This window comes from Atractosteus spatula, chromosome 2 (assembly GCF_055471065.1).
Source record: "Atractosteus spatula isolate fAtrSpa1 chromosome 2, fAtrSpa1.hap1, whole genome shotgun sequence".
Lineage (NCBI taxonomy): Eukaryota > Metazoa > Chordata > Actinopteri > Semionotiformes > Lepisosteidae > Atractosteus > Atractosteus spatula.
The window spans coordinates 18070044-18083582 of record NC_142707.1 but is presented as its reverse complement, the minus strand read 5'-3'; the positions used below and the strand labels follow the sequence as shown (position 1 = coordinate 18083582).

Sequence of the window (13539 nt, the reverse complement as noted above, 5' to 3'; positions counted from 1 at the left end):
GAGCTATGCAAACAAGCCAGCTTCCGTTTTCTCACATATCTTTAGGCAAACATTAGTATGGTTTAACCCTAGTTTCAATTGCCATTTTTACAGTGTAATTTGTAATTAAAATGAACAGTAATTTAATGAACCTTTAATGAAAATGAACCCTTGATGGACTGTAATTTAAGTGGATCATTTCGTGGCTAGGATTTATTGAGGCAGGATTTAGGTTATCCCAAATATTGTCACAAACTCACAGCTTTGGCTCCAGAAGCACGAGCAAAAACAGGAGAATGTTTATTTCTAAAAGAGCACTCACAGTTACTTGGGTCCATGGCCACGGTCTTTTATCCAGCCCCTTACCCAGAAGTATGCAGTCCTGCTGGGCACCAGGCAATTTCATCAAGCAACTTGCCCATGGTGTCCCAAATATCTTGCAATACCAGCTTCACTTGTCCCTTTTGAGCCCTTTTTAGTAAGAGATGCTCTCTTACATGCTAGATTAGAAGGTCTTAAATTCCTGGGATAGTCAAAACACTGATGAACTTTTATTTATATACATTATTGTAATAATAATTTCCTCTCCCTAATTGGAATTAGTTTTAATGAAACAAAATTCTTAATTGTATTTTCAACCACCAATGCAGCTCTAAATGCAATTGGCCCCAGTCCAGTGTATTGTATCGCCTCTCACATTAGTCACATCACGAAACAATCCCCATCCAAACTCTGCAGAGCACAGAAAGAAAAGAGGCTGACAGGAAGTGGTAACCTGTTGTTTCTCCTTTGGTTAAGTAATGATGAGTGAAACCAACATCAAATTACTGACAGGGAGAGACATCAATGGATAGTGAAAGTAACTTAAAACCTCTGAAAAGTCAGAAGTAATAGTAAATCCCAGCTCTCCTTTGATTCTTCCTTCTGAATAAACTTGTATTATAAACAGTAAATCAGAGAGTAATGCAGAGGTATAATGGTGGCTCGGTGGTTAGCACAACTGCTTCACAGCCCTTGGGTCCTGGTTTTGATTCCAGAATAGGATGGAAATCCATGTTTCTCCCTGCATCCACATGATTTTTGCTATGGTTTTCCAAAGACACCATTCAAAGACATGCTGGCTGATCTCCTGATAATACCTTTGATGGACAGGCAGGCATTGCAGGGTTTAGTCCCAAATCTCACCCTGCTTTTCTACGAGACAGGTTATGGGTTACTGTGACCATTACCAGACAAAAGTGGCATTCTAAAAACTGATGGACAAACAGTGAGACATAACACTGATTAGGATCTTGTATCCCCGTAGAAAACAAAAAGCTGTCTTGTTTGCTCTTATTTCTTATTCTATTGCATCAAGTACCTTTACTTAGCAAATATAAGAACATCAGAGGTTACAAATAAATATGCAACTTATCTAGCCTGTATGGTAGCTAGCAGCTTATTATCTGAGAATCTCATCCAGCTGTTTCTTAAGAAGCCAGGATGGTGGGTTCAATAACATGGCTGAGAAGCTTGTTACATAATCCTTCAACTCTTTGCATAAAGTAGTTGTTCCTGTTCTCAATTTTAAAGGCACTTCCACATAGCTTCCACGAGCCTTCTGATTTGCATTTTGCTGCCAAGTCTCAGTAAGTCCATAGGGTTAGCTTTGTCAAAGCAAAGGTACCTAAACACAATCTCATAGCCATTTTATGGTGTCAACATTGGGCAAAATTATTTAACCATACTGTTAAATAGTTGCTTTTGTGTATTTTATGTGAATGAAGAAACAAGACTACTTTTTTCTAGTGATAATTTTGATCTTTTTCTACAAAATACCTACCATTTGATATCAATGTTTAACTGACAAAAATGTCAAACAACCTTGATTAAATTAGGAACAAATTTCCTTATTTAAATATATGTTTTCATCTCAAGTAACAAGCAAATGTGAAAACTTTGGTATAGTAAACACTGTAAAATACCAGGCAATATTCCAGCCTAAGAAAATTAGAAAAATATATTTCTGTATAAATAATTTTAGAATAAAAAGGTTGCTACTGAAGACAGAGATAATGAAAGTGTACAAATTAAAATTCTAGGTACTGGGACCTAAAAGACACCAGTTAGAAACAAAATGCCATAAATAGGCCAATTATAATCTAAACAAAAGCAGCATGTGCTTTGACCTTTCACATGCAGTGCCTTGTTTCTAGTGGAACCGAAGAAGTGCTGTGAACACAAATCTATGTAAGCCAGAAACATTAATCTGGCCTAAAAATATTACATACAACATTCACCAGCAGAGTAGTATGAAAGCAAGGATAAGTAAACACTGAAACAATAATAAAAAAAACTGGAGTTTATTCTGTAGACTCAAAAATATTTTATTACACTGCCCCATGAGTTATTTCGCCCACTTCTACACTATGCAAAAGCACATTGCCAAAGGCAAAAGAGTTGTAAGAATACGTGAAGCAATGAAAAAAAGGCTATCAAGTCTTCAATTTCTGCCTAATGTTTACCACAAAAATGATTATTTTTTTTACCCTCAGTAGGTGCTTTCTTGCAGGTGCAGGTGTTCACTTTAAATGATTATTATCCCTGAAATCTACATTCTGGAGAACTATTCCTGGTGAGTACCCCTATTTTCATATCTTAATCAGAACCATACTTTTTTAAAGTATAACCATTTCCCTTTTCTATTATTTAAATGTGTATTTACCTAGCAGGACTTGCCCAATTTTGCATTTTCTAACTGCGGAAATATTTTCTGGCACACACATGAAAGCTCAGAGTCTGTGTGTCACATCTAAATATTGCTTCCTTTCTTTTACAACACAATGGTAAAAAAAAAAAGCACATGTGGGGGTGGGTGCGGCATTTTCTGGTTTTAAGCAAAATGCAGCTATACTGTGTATGTAAAATAATTTTTAACCATAATAAGATCTATGACTAAATATTCAGAAAACAGAATGATCACTTTTGCATTATGTTCTTTCCTCTTTGATCCTGGGCATACTCTACCTCTTTAAAATGCACCATGAAACTGCTTTGCCATCCCAGTGCCACATTCTAATTTACCCTACACAGCGTCCACGTTGAAGTGATTTGATTTCCTTTATTTCCTTATTAGAACCTGGAACTGTAAATTCACTGAATACCTTATGGCTACTAGAAATCAGTTAGAACAGTAATATACATACATGGCATTAAAGAATATTCAATTTTATCAATACACAAAATGTGCCAAATAAAGCAATGCAGGAGTATAGATGAAGAATTCTGACATTTAATTGGTTATGATACACATAAATGGCTGATGGATGGTGCGGAGCTTAGCACTGCTACCTCACAGTGCTGGGGCCCTGTGGTCAGTTGTGGACCTGAGGTGCTATCTGCGTGGAGTTTGTATGTTCTCCTCGGGTTTGCATAGGTTTCCTCCAAGTGATCCACTTCCCTCTCACAGTCCAAAAACATACTGGTAGGTTAATTAACGTCTGAGAGAACTGGCTTTTGGTACGAGCATGTGCGTGTTTGGGTCTGTGTGTCTGCCCTACAATGGACTGGCGGCCCATCCAGGGTGTACCCAGCCCTGCGCCCCATGCTTGCCGGGATAGGTTCCAGATTCCCCGTGACCCTGAAGTGGAAGAAGTGGTTAGAAAATAGGTGGATGAATAAATGACTGATCAATCACTCAGGGATTAGAAGAGAAAGTTATAACACAGGCTTAAAATACCCTGATTATAATACTAATAATCAGTTTAATAACATAAACATTCAGAAATGATGGAAAGGTTTTCAAATACCAGTGTGAAATTATCTTTGTAAACTGCGTCAAACCCAGGAGATTGTGTGCCGTAACTGAGATCTTTTAAAAGGTGGGTCCCAGGAAAACAGTCACAAACTCAGTCATAAGGTATGGAACCAGTGCTCTTTAGAGTGTGGGGAAATAATTAAATTCACAAAAAATGACTAAGTGCCTCTTTGAGTTTCTAACTATAATTCTCTATGGCTATAACTGTAGTGCCATCCTTAAGTCCCTCTCTGTAACAAACCAGGCTTTTAAGCAACTTCCCAAAATAATCTCTCTTTGAGACGTGTTTCCCAAAACACTCACATCACAGGTTTCCCAGTTCCACATAGTGTCTGTCCAGTCATCATTCTTAACTCCTTCTGCCACCCCTGCGATGCACACAAATGAATCTGCCCTGTGTTCCCAGATGGATAATTCATCTCTCACTTTCTCTCTTGAAGCCTTAGCTTGTTAGTTTTTAAATCGTCACCTGACCAAACTTGTTCTCCAATCTAGTCAGGTTACTGTGAGGAGTAGGGCATTCCCCACAGTCTTCCAAAAACCTGTGGATCTTGTCTGGCTTTACTGGTAAAGAATAAGGTAGCTTTATGTTGTATGTTAAGTAATAGTGCCTCCTTCTTGAAGATCTTATTAGACAGAAAATAAATACATTTTGACATGGGCAAGCTTGATAACAGTTGTAACCAACTCTTTGTTTTCATCTATAAGAATTACTTCTTTAATTACTTTCAATTCAAACCTTAACACAGTGTAGAACAATTCCAACATGAAAACAAATCTAACAGAAGACTCAAACTCTTAACTCTTTAACCATTTTTAAGCCTTGAACCCTAACAAAATAAAGGTTTTAGAGACAGAGATTGTGATGTTGTTGTACAGGCTCTTAATAATAAATAAATAAAATAAATCTTATTGTATGCAGTTATTGAAAAAAGTAAATCTGATCAACATTGTAAGCCTCACATTTGTACATTACGCCTGAGTTAGAGCAGACATTATACTGAGTATCAAAAGAAAATTATCAGTCTATTTATAAATGGTTTTATTAATAGGGGATATTAATTTTGCAAACTCAATGGACCGTGAAATTTTCATAAGCACTGTATCACCCGATTAGTAAGACAGATGATTGGGCACAGGTGATGAGGCGATTTAACCCACTGAATGTCAAGCCTGGTAAAAATTCAGAAAAAATAGAAAGGAACCAATATGCTATGCTTATCAAGAGTGCAATGCCTTTGTACCATCCATATATTGAAGACTACTCTTTGACAGTACACTATTTCTTACTGTCAGAGATGTTCACAACCTTCAATTTCCAACCTGTCAAGATGATACAACCAAGCACGATCAGTCAATGATAAAGACTACAAGTCTCTCTGATTTTACACCAAGTAAAAAGTATTGGGTGTGATAACAATGACAGTCTGGGCAGGAGTTTCAAGTCACTTCAAAACTCCACCTGTAATAGCTTAAGACTAGCTTAAAAAATAATCAAGTCCTAGGATCTCACTTGCTGCCCTTTATGTGGGCTCCTCCTGCACAACACACATACTCATGCTGCTCATGTAACAACAGCTTTCTTGTGAGATGAGAATGTAACAGTTATGCTGTGAGTGCTCTACTCATCAGACTTGAGCACCACTGAACATTTCTGGGCTGAGCTGGGACAACATGTGACATGCGACAATCTAGAAACACACCTGTTTGTCCAGGTCCTCAGAGAGAAATCGAACAGAATCTCACAACAATATTTACAGGTTGGTACAAACCAGGCTTTGCGGACTTACAGCCTGTATTGCTTCCCTTAAAAGTTAAATTGAGGCAGAACTGCTGTCAGTTAGATTATGACTTACTTTAATTGTATTACCTTCTAAGCAGTACAGATGACTAGAAAATAATATAATTATTTGGGGTGATACTACTTGGGTATAATGAGATAGCGGACATTTGGCTTCAAAGTATAGTTTACACATTTGTGAGATCTACCTTAGAAAGATGCATCAATCATCATTCACCAAAGCACACTGAGCAGGTTAAAGGCATTAGAATTCTTTTTTCCAGACTACAGATAGCATGTGATTTCAAAATAATGAAAAATGAAAACAATTACTTGTGTAGCATCTTAAATGCCATGTGCATCTATAACTATTCCTTCAGTCTTTTGAAATACGTTTGTCGAAAAAATAAGCATTTTTTTGTTAACACAATTTCCTTAAATTGTTTATCCTCATGAACTTAATTTCCTTTAAGCTGAACAAACTTTTAATATACTGTTAATTGGGTAGACTGTATATAGGTTATTACTTCTGATTTGATATTTTATTTACTAAAAATATTAAAACATCCAAGAAGCAAAATTAAATTGGTATAACCAATTCCAATATACACTGGAATAACACCAATAACAGTCATTCAATTTATACTGACTTCCTCTTTTTTCCAGTGCCGTTTTAAAGCTACTGTGTTGTTTCCCTTGCTGATTCATATTTCTAGCATCTACCATTCATATGTTGTTAAAATAACCAGAAGAACATAAATAACATGAATATTAAAAATCCAATGAAGGGGCAGAGGATTTCTGATACAAACATGGTAAAATACTTTGCATTTAGGAATCTGAAAGGAAAGTAGTACTAACAAAACATTGTTGTTTCTTAAATCAAGGATTAAAAGTTTTTTATGTGTATTTCTTAAACATACAAGCAACAGTTGATGCAGATCCATTCTACACAGACACGGGCAGACATCTTCCGAAATTAACAGAAATTAACCAAAAAAACAAAAAACATCAACTCAGACATTAAAGCTTGACATTGGTTAGCAATTGTTCTATGACTGTATGATACAAATATGATACATTAAAAAAAGATTTTGGCAAGTACTAAGCAATTTATTTTTTACAAAACAGTAAAGATCAAGACTGAATAAAGTTTGAAACCGAGTAGTCTACATACAACGTGATATTCTTCACTGGTCTCTTTAATAGGGTGCACCACCCTACAAATAATTTGGTTTCTAAAATTGTCCATTGAATATCCCCATAAGCTGAATGAAGACTAAATTCCAATCTAAATACCAATTATCCTGTGGGGATACAGTGTACCCTAGCAATATGATTTTTTCATTTATGGCTACTCTGGAACCAGTATTTGAGTTGTATGTGACTTTCAGCAGTTATTGGAAAATGCCAAGTGATTAAAAACCAGCCGGCACTGTGTCACGATTTGATAGACATTTCACGATTGAAATGTCTATCAATGGAAGAACGTTCTATCAATGCTAGAGAGTAAACTGAACATTAGGCTGTGTGAACTGTCAAATCCACTTATTAAGCAGTGTTGCTATCAAAGGTTTCAACAGCAGCCTCAAGACAGGAAACCCATTCCTAACCGCTGCATGAAGCATAGCAGGATGGCACACTGACCTCTGTTCTGTGAAAGGAACTCTGGCATTTGAGTTTTGATGGATTACTGGGCTTTAAACTAGAAGATAAAAATACATTTTGAAAAGGTTAGGGTCTTTTTTTGCAGGAATGGCTGCTTGTCAGGGAAATCCATTTACAACTTATCATATTTCTCTCATTGTAGGTTCTGTAAATTTCTCAAGTCATCTCTGCACCACCCCCTCAGCAAATTAAACTGTGTAAATGCCTAGAAACAACCAAAGCAATGTTTTCTGCAACCAAAAAGGAATGCCTAAACATGACATTGTGGTGCCGAAATTTCTAGAGCTCCTGGTTATAAACATCTACTTTTTTTTAAATTCTAGATTTGTGACCGAGGCATTACATACATACTTTTATGTATGATATATGATTATGTATGATTTTTACTGACGTCAATGAGGCTCAAACAGTCATTGAGCTGTGCACATGATTGTGTGCATTCACTTGAACATCTACCATGCATAGCTTATCATTACTTTTTGGATTAAAAAAAACTTTTCTCTTGCACATTAAGTGGGAACAGACCAATTTAATACTATAGCTCTAAACCTTCGAACTACGAAGTGCCTACAATTTCTGCATCTTACATTTCGAACTAGAACTTTGCCAATATGAGTAATAGTTCACAAATACTTGGTGGTGCTGCCTTTTGCCAAATGAAACAATGTGTTAAATGTGTAGAAAAAGATGAGGGCATCACAATTCTCCAGTGGTTAGGCCGATAACGAGACACGAAGCTCACAGAGCAAGTGAGCGTTATATTCTTAACCACTATCCAGAAAATCTACTCCTACTGTACATGCAGAAGACACCATGAAGGGGGGCCGCATTCTCGTATACCAAGACTGCTGATGCAGTATTGTCCACATTCTGTGGAAGCACAGCTTTACACAAAAAACATCTGTGCTGTACATGTGTCTACTTTGTCTAAATTATTTTTAGATTAGTAAATCCATGCAATCAATAGTACATCCACGCTCACTATATAAAACACGAATGACAGACTCGTATCCATTAATGCCAAATGTTAAAAAGGTTGTCGGGTTAAGGAACAATTCAAATAAAGCAGCCGTACCTGCTAGAACATAAATTAATCAGACAAGCAGTGGGAACATGAAGGTTTTTAATTAATTCACTCTACGTGCGCCGACATTTCAACGTATATAAACCAGTATGGAATGCAGTTCGGTTTTTAGTCTCGGGTAACTAAAAACTACATGAAATGAAAGAGAAACATTTTCGTATGATTCAACATCCAGGTGTCTTATACTAGAATTTACGCATCAGTCAGTCATAACGTCTTTCAGGAATGTATCGCTTGAGCTGCTACTCTGTGAAACTAGCAACTAATGATTTCGTGCGACTTAGAGCTTGTAAAAATTAATTCGTTTTATTTTGAAACACGTCCACATTTGACCAGATCTATTTTATCGGTTTAGTTTTAGGAGGTTCGAAATTATAACCTCCATCTAGCATCATATAGCAGGTACTTGTTACAAATGGTTATTTTCAGTTGGGTCCTCTTGGGATACCAACAGCTGTAGCGGAAGACTAAAAGTGCAATTTATTGCAGTGTCGAGAAATATCTGCAAATACGAACATGTAGCTGGGGGACTGCCTGCTCACATCGTCGACATTGGAGCGAGTGCTTGGCTAAAACTGAAACGGTTCTGCAATTAAAAGCTGAAAACATGCAGCCGTCATTGGCGAAGACAAGTAACCGCTTAAATCTCGTTTCTTTTGGAATGCAGCACCACGTATCAAACGTACTCTAAACCGCACTATCTGTCCCCTCGATCTTCACAACACAGAGGGGGTGAGAGGCAAACGAGAGGGCCATCTGGCTAATTTTACCCCGACACCAGCACAAGCACCACCGAGATCAATCTTACTTACCGGTTATCTGCCTGCCAATAATCCAAAACAAATGCTCTTCCGGTTGGAAGGAAATTGCAACCTCAGCGTTAGGTCCACATTTCAAATCGATATATACGTATGTTTGTTTTCCCACGAATTACCCCTTGATGAGATTAAATCTAGGAATAAAGATTCGCTCTAGGTCGGTGTACATAATCAAGCCCGCATTGTTCAAGGAGGGCTGGTTTAGGCAAGAGCTGCTACAGCTAGTGCATTCTGGGAACATACCCTGAACTACTGAAGAGCGGCTCCCCCTGATGGTCACAAAGGTACCTTAGCGATTATGCAAAGGTATTTCATAAACGCTGAGATGATGCCGAGAGCCAGACACTTCAAATATTAGAACACAGTGCACAGAAATATACAGTAAAACTAAATTTTGGGGATTGAATTGTCAGAAGACAGTCATTATCTGTATTTTTTCAGACACCATTACCACAACAATAACACGTATTTCTTGTTTCAATAAATTTATGGTAATTGACCTTTTATCCATATGTAAAGATAAATTAAAACACTAAAAATAACAGATAATAATATATCTTTGAGGTATGTATTGTGTGCTAAGTTAATGACTGCCATGACTGCCTCGGACACCTTAATATTACATAACAATATAACATAACCTTACAATTTGTTTTAAACTCATTTTTTAGGTTAATACTGTATTTCATAAAATATCATTAAAAAATGTAATATAGAAATTATGGGATCACTCAGACATCTCTCTGAAGTGGAAATAGAATATCTAGGAATCGCTAGATTCTGTTTAGTAACTACTAGGTTATCTAGGATACTAGATACTGCATCTAGTAGTAGAATATCTACTGTAGTGGGAACATTTGTTGACTTTCTCACAAAAACAACAGGCTACGATTTGCTGGTACTGCAAAGCAAAATGTTCTCATCAACTTGCTCTTTCTCTGCCATCTCCTTGTATCAGTCACAGCTGTACCTGCCTAGGGCATTGTAAAAAAAAAGGCAACTGAAAAAAACAAGCTTGCTGTTCTTATTTTCTCCCTAACAAATAGGTCGCAGTGATTAATTTGCATGTATCTCATAATGCATATTGCTATTTTTTTAAACACTATAATCCCAAATGGTGTTTTACATAATATATCTAAACATCTTAACAGTCTAGGAACAGCCATATTAAACTAGCACACTCTCCTAAAAGTGAAACTGATGCCAGTGATCGCTTGCCTTGAAAAATTGCGTAAAGCAGACTTAAACTCTCTTTAGAGGTTTTGTTTGTAACTTTGAAATAGGTCATACCAACTGAATTGACACACATGGTATAATTCATAAGTACTCTAAGTAACTTCAAAATCAGTCCACCTTGACAACAATGCTGAAATTATTTATAATACATAATATCAACATACAGTATTAAAGAAATACTGTTTCCCTTACCTCCTTGCTTTGTTAAGCAAGGACACTAGATAATGACTAAATTTGTCTCAGTAATACCATCTGCTTATTTTCTAGCCTTTCCTCCAGCAAAGGGTACCATTACAGACAGCATATTTGGTATTATCAGAAATAATAGATTCTATAAAATAGAAAATTAATTGAGTGGCATTTAACACTGTTGCTTCATAGTTCATGGGTTCAATACTGGACCTTGGTATCTTCTGTGTGGAGTTTGCATATTCTCTTGCAATCTGTATCTGTTTCGTCCCACAATCAAAAGACATCTTATAGTCCTGCTTTGTTCACTGCTACTTGTTAGGCTCAGGTTCAGAATGACCATCAACTATATAATTGGACTGAAAAAGGACTAGTTCCTGTACAATGGAACTGAAATATCTATAGGTCATGGAGCAAAAACAGTTGATTATCTATATATTTTCCCCAGGAGCCCCCAAATAGTGTAACATTAGAAACAGACGATCACTGACAATTAATTACCCAGTGGGCTAGCCTGCAACACATTGTGCACACACAGCTTACCATTCCAAGATAAGATAGAGAAATAGCCTCAAAAAGTAAGTAGCCAGTTGAAATCGGGAGGGAAGGCAGAGGTGATGTTTCAGATTGAGAAATCCTGAATTTGAACTTTGCACCGAAGGTAACATCTCAGCTCTTTCAAGTAGTGTCATGGTTTTTTTTGATGACTTTGATAGATAGGACCTCAGTGAAACGTCTCGTCGAAAAACAAGAAGTCAATTGTTCAATTGGTTTGGAGAAAGTGTGCCACCTATTGGTCCACCAGCAACATTTCATGTTCTAGTCTGTTTTCATTAGCTATCACCTACTGATAAACTCACCAGGCTCACATTTTCTTACCCTTTGAGATCTAATGGCATTGCTGTCATGTCAACAACAATGTTGTTGTTTCACATGTCTTGCAGCTAACACCTTTATTCATTTTCATTGCCAATGTAAAACGCAAGTAACAATTTAACCTAAACAGATCTATTTTAGGATGTCATTTTCCATTTTTGATGGTTTCTGTACATTTCTGGTCAGTGAATAAAATGTACTGATCCCAGTTTCTGAATGAACCTGTTGGGGCTACAACTCAAGGAAAAGTTACAAATAAGGGGACCCATTTGGTACATCTCTAACTACAGGGATGCCAGTAATTACTTTGGACCAGTGACATCCGTATGATTCTGCCTAACAGATAATGTATAGTTCAACACTGCCAGGACTATGATCAACTCTCATTTAACAATGTTAAATTACTAGAGGTAAACTTGTGTTTTACTTTTACAGACTCCAGAAGTGATACATGTAGGTCTTATTTATTATGATAGATTTAATCTTGGCATTAGGCATGTTGAAGGCAAGCAACTTAGTAAAAGACATTAGCTTATTGCTTTCTATATTTTTGCAGTGATTTATGCCCACTTTAATGGAATATTAAACAGATAGACTTTTGCAATTCATTTTAAGTGCTTACTTAAGACAATTTGCACATCTGTTTCTTTTCCCAATATGTAAATCTTAACTTTTAACTAATGGGGAAAAACCAGAATGAAACAAAAACCAAACAAATTACGCAGTTCAGAATGTACTGGGTGATTATTTGCTGTATTTGCAAAAAAACACCCTTGTAATGCCACACTTCCGATCCCAAAAATCATTCTTTTCACAAGCATCCCTAACTCCTACCAATGTAGCCTTGTAATGTACTGTGACGCACACAGCATTGTTGTTCCGAAAGAACCTATACAATGCATGGGTACCAGGAAAACACATCAAAATGCAAACATCAAGGTAAAATGTTGCTCTTTATTTCTAGTGGGGGGAAAATATTCAAAAGAAAAATTAAAAGTAATATGGTCTTTCAACTTGTAACTAGAGCTCCTCAGTCCCTCTCTAAACATAATCGAGCAGCTGAGCTGCTCTCAGTCTTCCATACAAAGTCTCTCCACAGGTCTTTAAAAATTCACAAAACTCACATCCACAGGTCCATCCTTCAGTGTTTTCTATGTTCCTCCTCCCACCTGTGCTACGAACTGCAATGGATCTGCAGTCTGTCTCCAGGAAAGCAGTTGCAGAATTTCCCGATCTTTCGGTCATCACCTGGCCAATTGTCTGCTTCCACTTGATCAGGTGATTGAGGGCACCAGATCACTTCCCACAACTTTCTGTGGAATATAGTTCAACACCCTGGACATCGTAGGGCACACACAGACACAAACACACACTCACATTAGTAGCAGAATCCTTCACTTTCTCACCCAGTATTCCACATCAATGCTAGACCGGTATTACTGTAACATTATATAAGAGCTTCAGGCCTCCCACACAGAAGGGTGCCGTTATAATTGGGCCACCAATACAGACCACCTGAGAGGCAGCCTTAGAAGCTCATTTGACCAGAGGTCTCCAATCCTTTTCTGGGGGGGGGGGGGCAATGTGTCTATAGGATTTATAGTTTTCAGCAGCTATAGAACTGGGAGAAGCTGTTAAATTAAATTAACTGATTCAGTTCATTATGAGCTGTGCTGAAGTGAAAGCCTGCAGACATACTGTGTCATGAACTTAAGAACTTGTCTTTCTTCTGTTCCCCCTCTTCCCATGCCGTTCTATTATTCTAGCCCCCCCCCCAGTGAATTCGTGCTTAAAAGAGTGAAAAATGTCTTTTGAAGCACACTACATTTATATCTAGACTTTACATGATTTTAATAATGAGGAAATAATGAATAACGAGACAACTGATGAGGTTACTGTAGGTAATCCATTCCTCTCCTGAGGGGCAAGCATGGGACAAAAAATGGATGTGGAAGCAAGAGGATGGAGTAGGAATACAGCCAGTTTGGCGGAAGAGAATTATCCTCCTTCCTATGCTAGGCGAGAATTAGTTTTCTGAATAGAGTGCAGCAATAGGGAACCAGCAGAGAGACTGTAGTAATGGAGCAACAAAAGGAAAGTGAGAAAATGGAAA

The 13539-nt window shown here is 37.2% G+C and overlaps 1 protein-coding gene across 2 annotated transcripts in view; it reads right to left on the bottom strand.

The window, feature by feature from the left end:
- extl3 (exostosin-like glycosyltransferase 3) overlaps positions 1-9323 on the bottom strand; it is a 49201-nt gene extending 39878 nt beyond the window's left edge. The window contains exons 1-2 of one of the 2 annotated variants that reach the window (XM_088905631.1): positions 9120-9314; positions 7203-7260 (exon numbers count right to left, since the gene is read on the bottom strand). The gene's annotated coding sequence lies outside the window, so the exon portion shown is untranslated. Of the gene's footprint in view, positions 1-7202; positions 7261-9119 lie in introns of both variants that reach the window. The other variant, XM_088905622.1, reaches the window with a different exon arrangement.
- Between the last annotated feature and the right edge of the window lie 4216 nt (positions 9324-13539).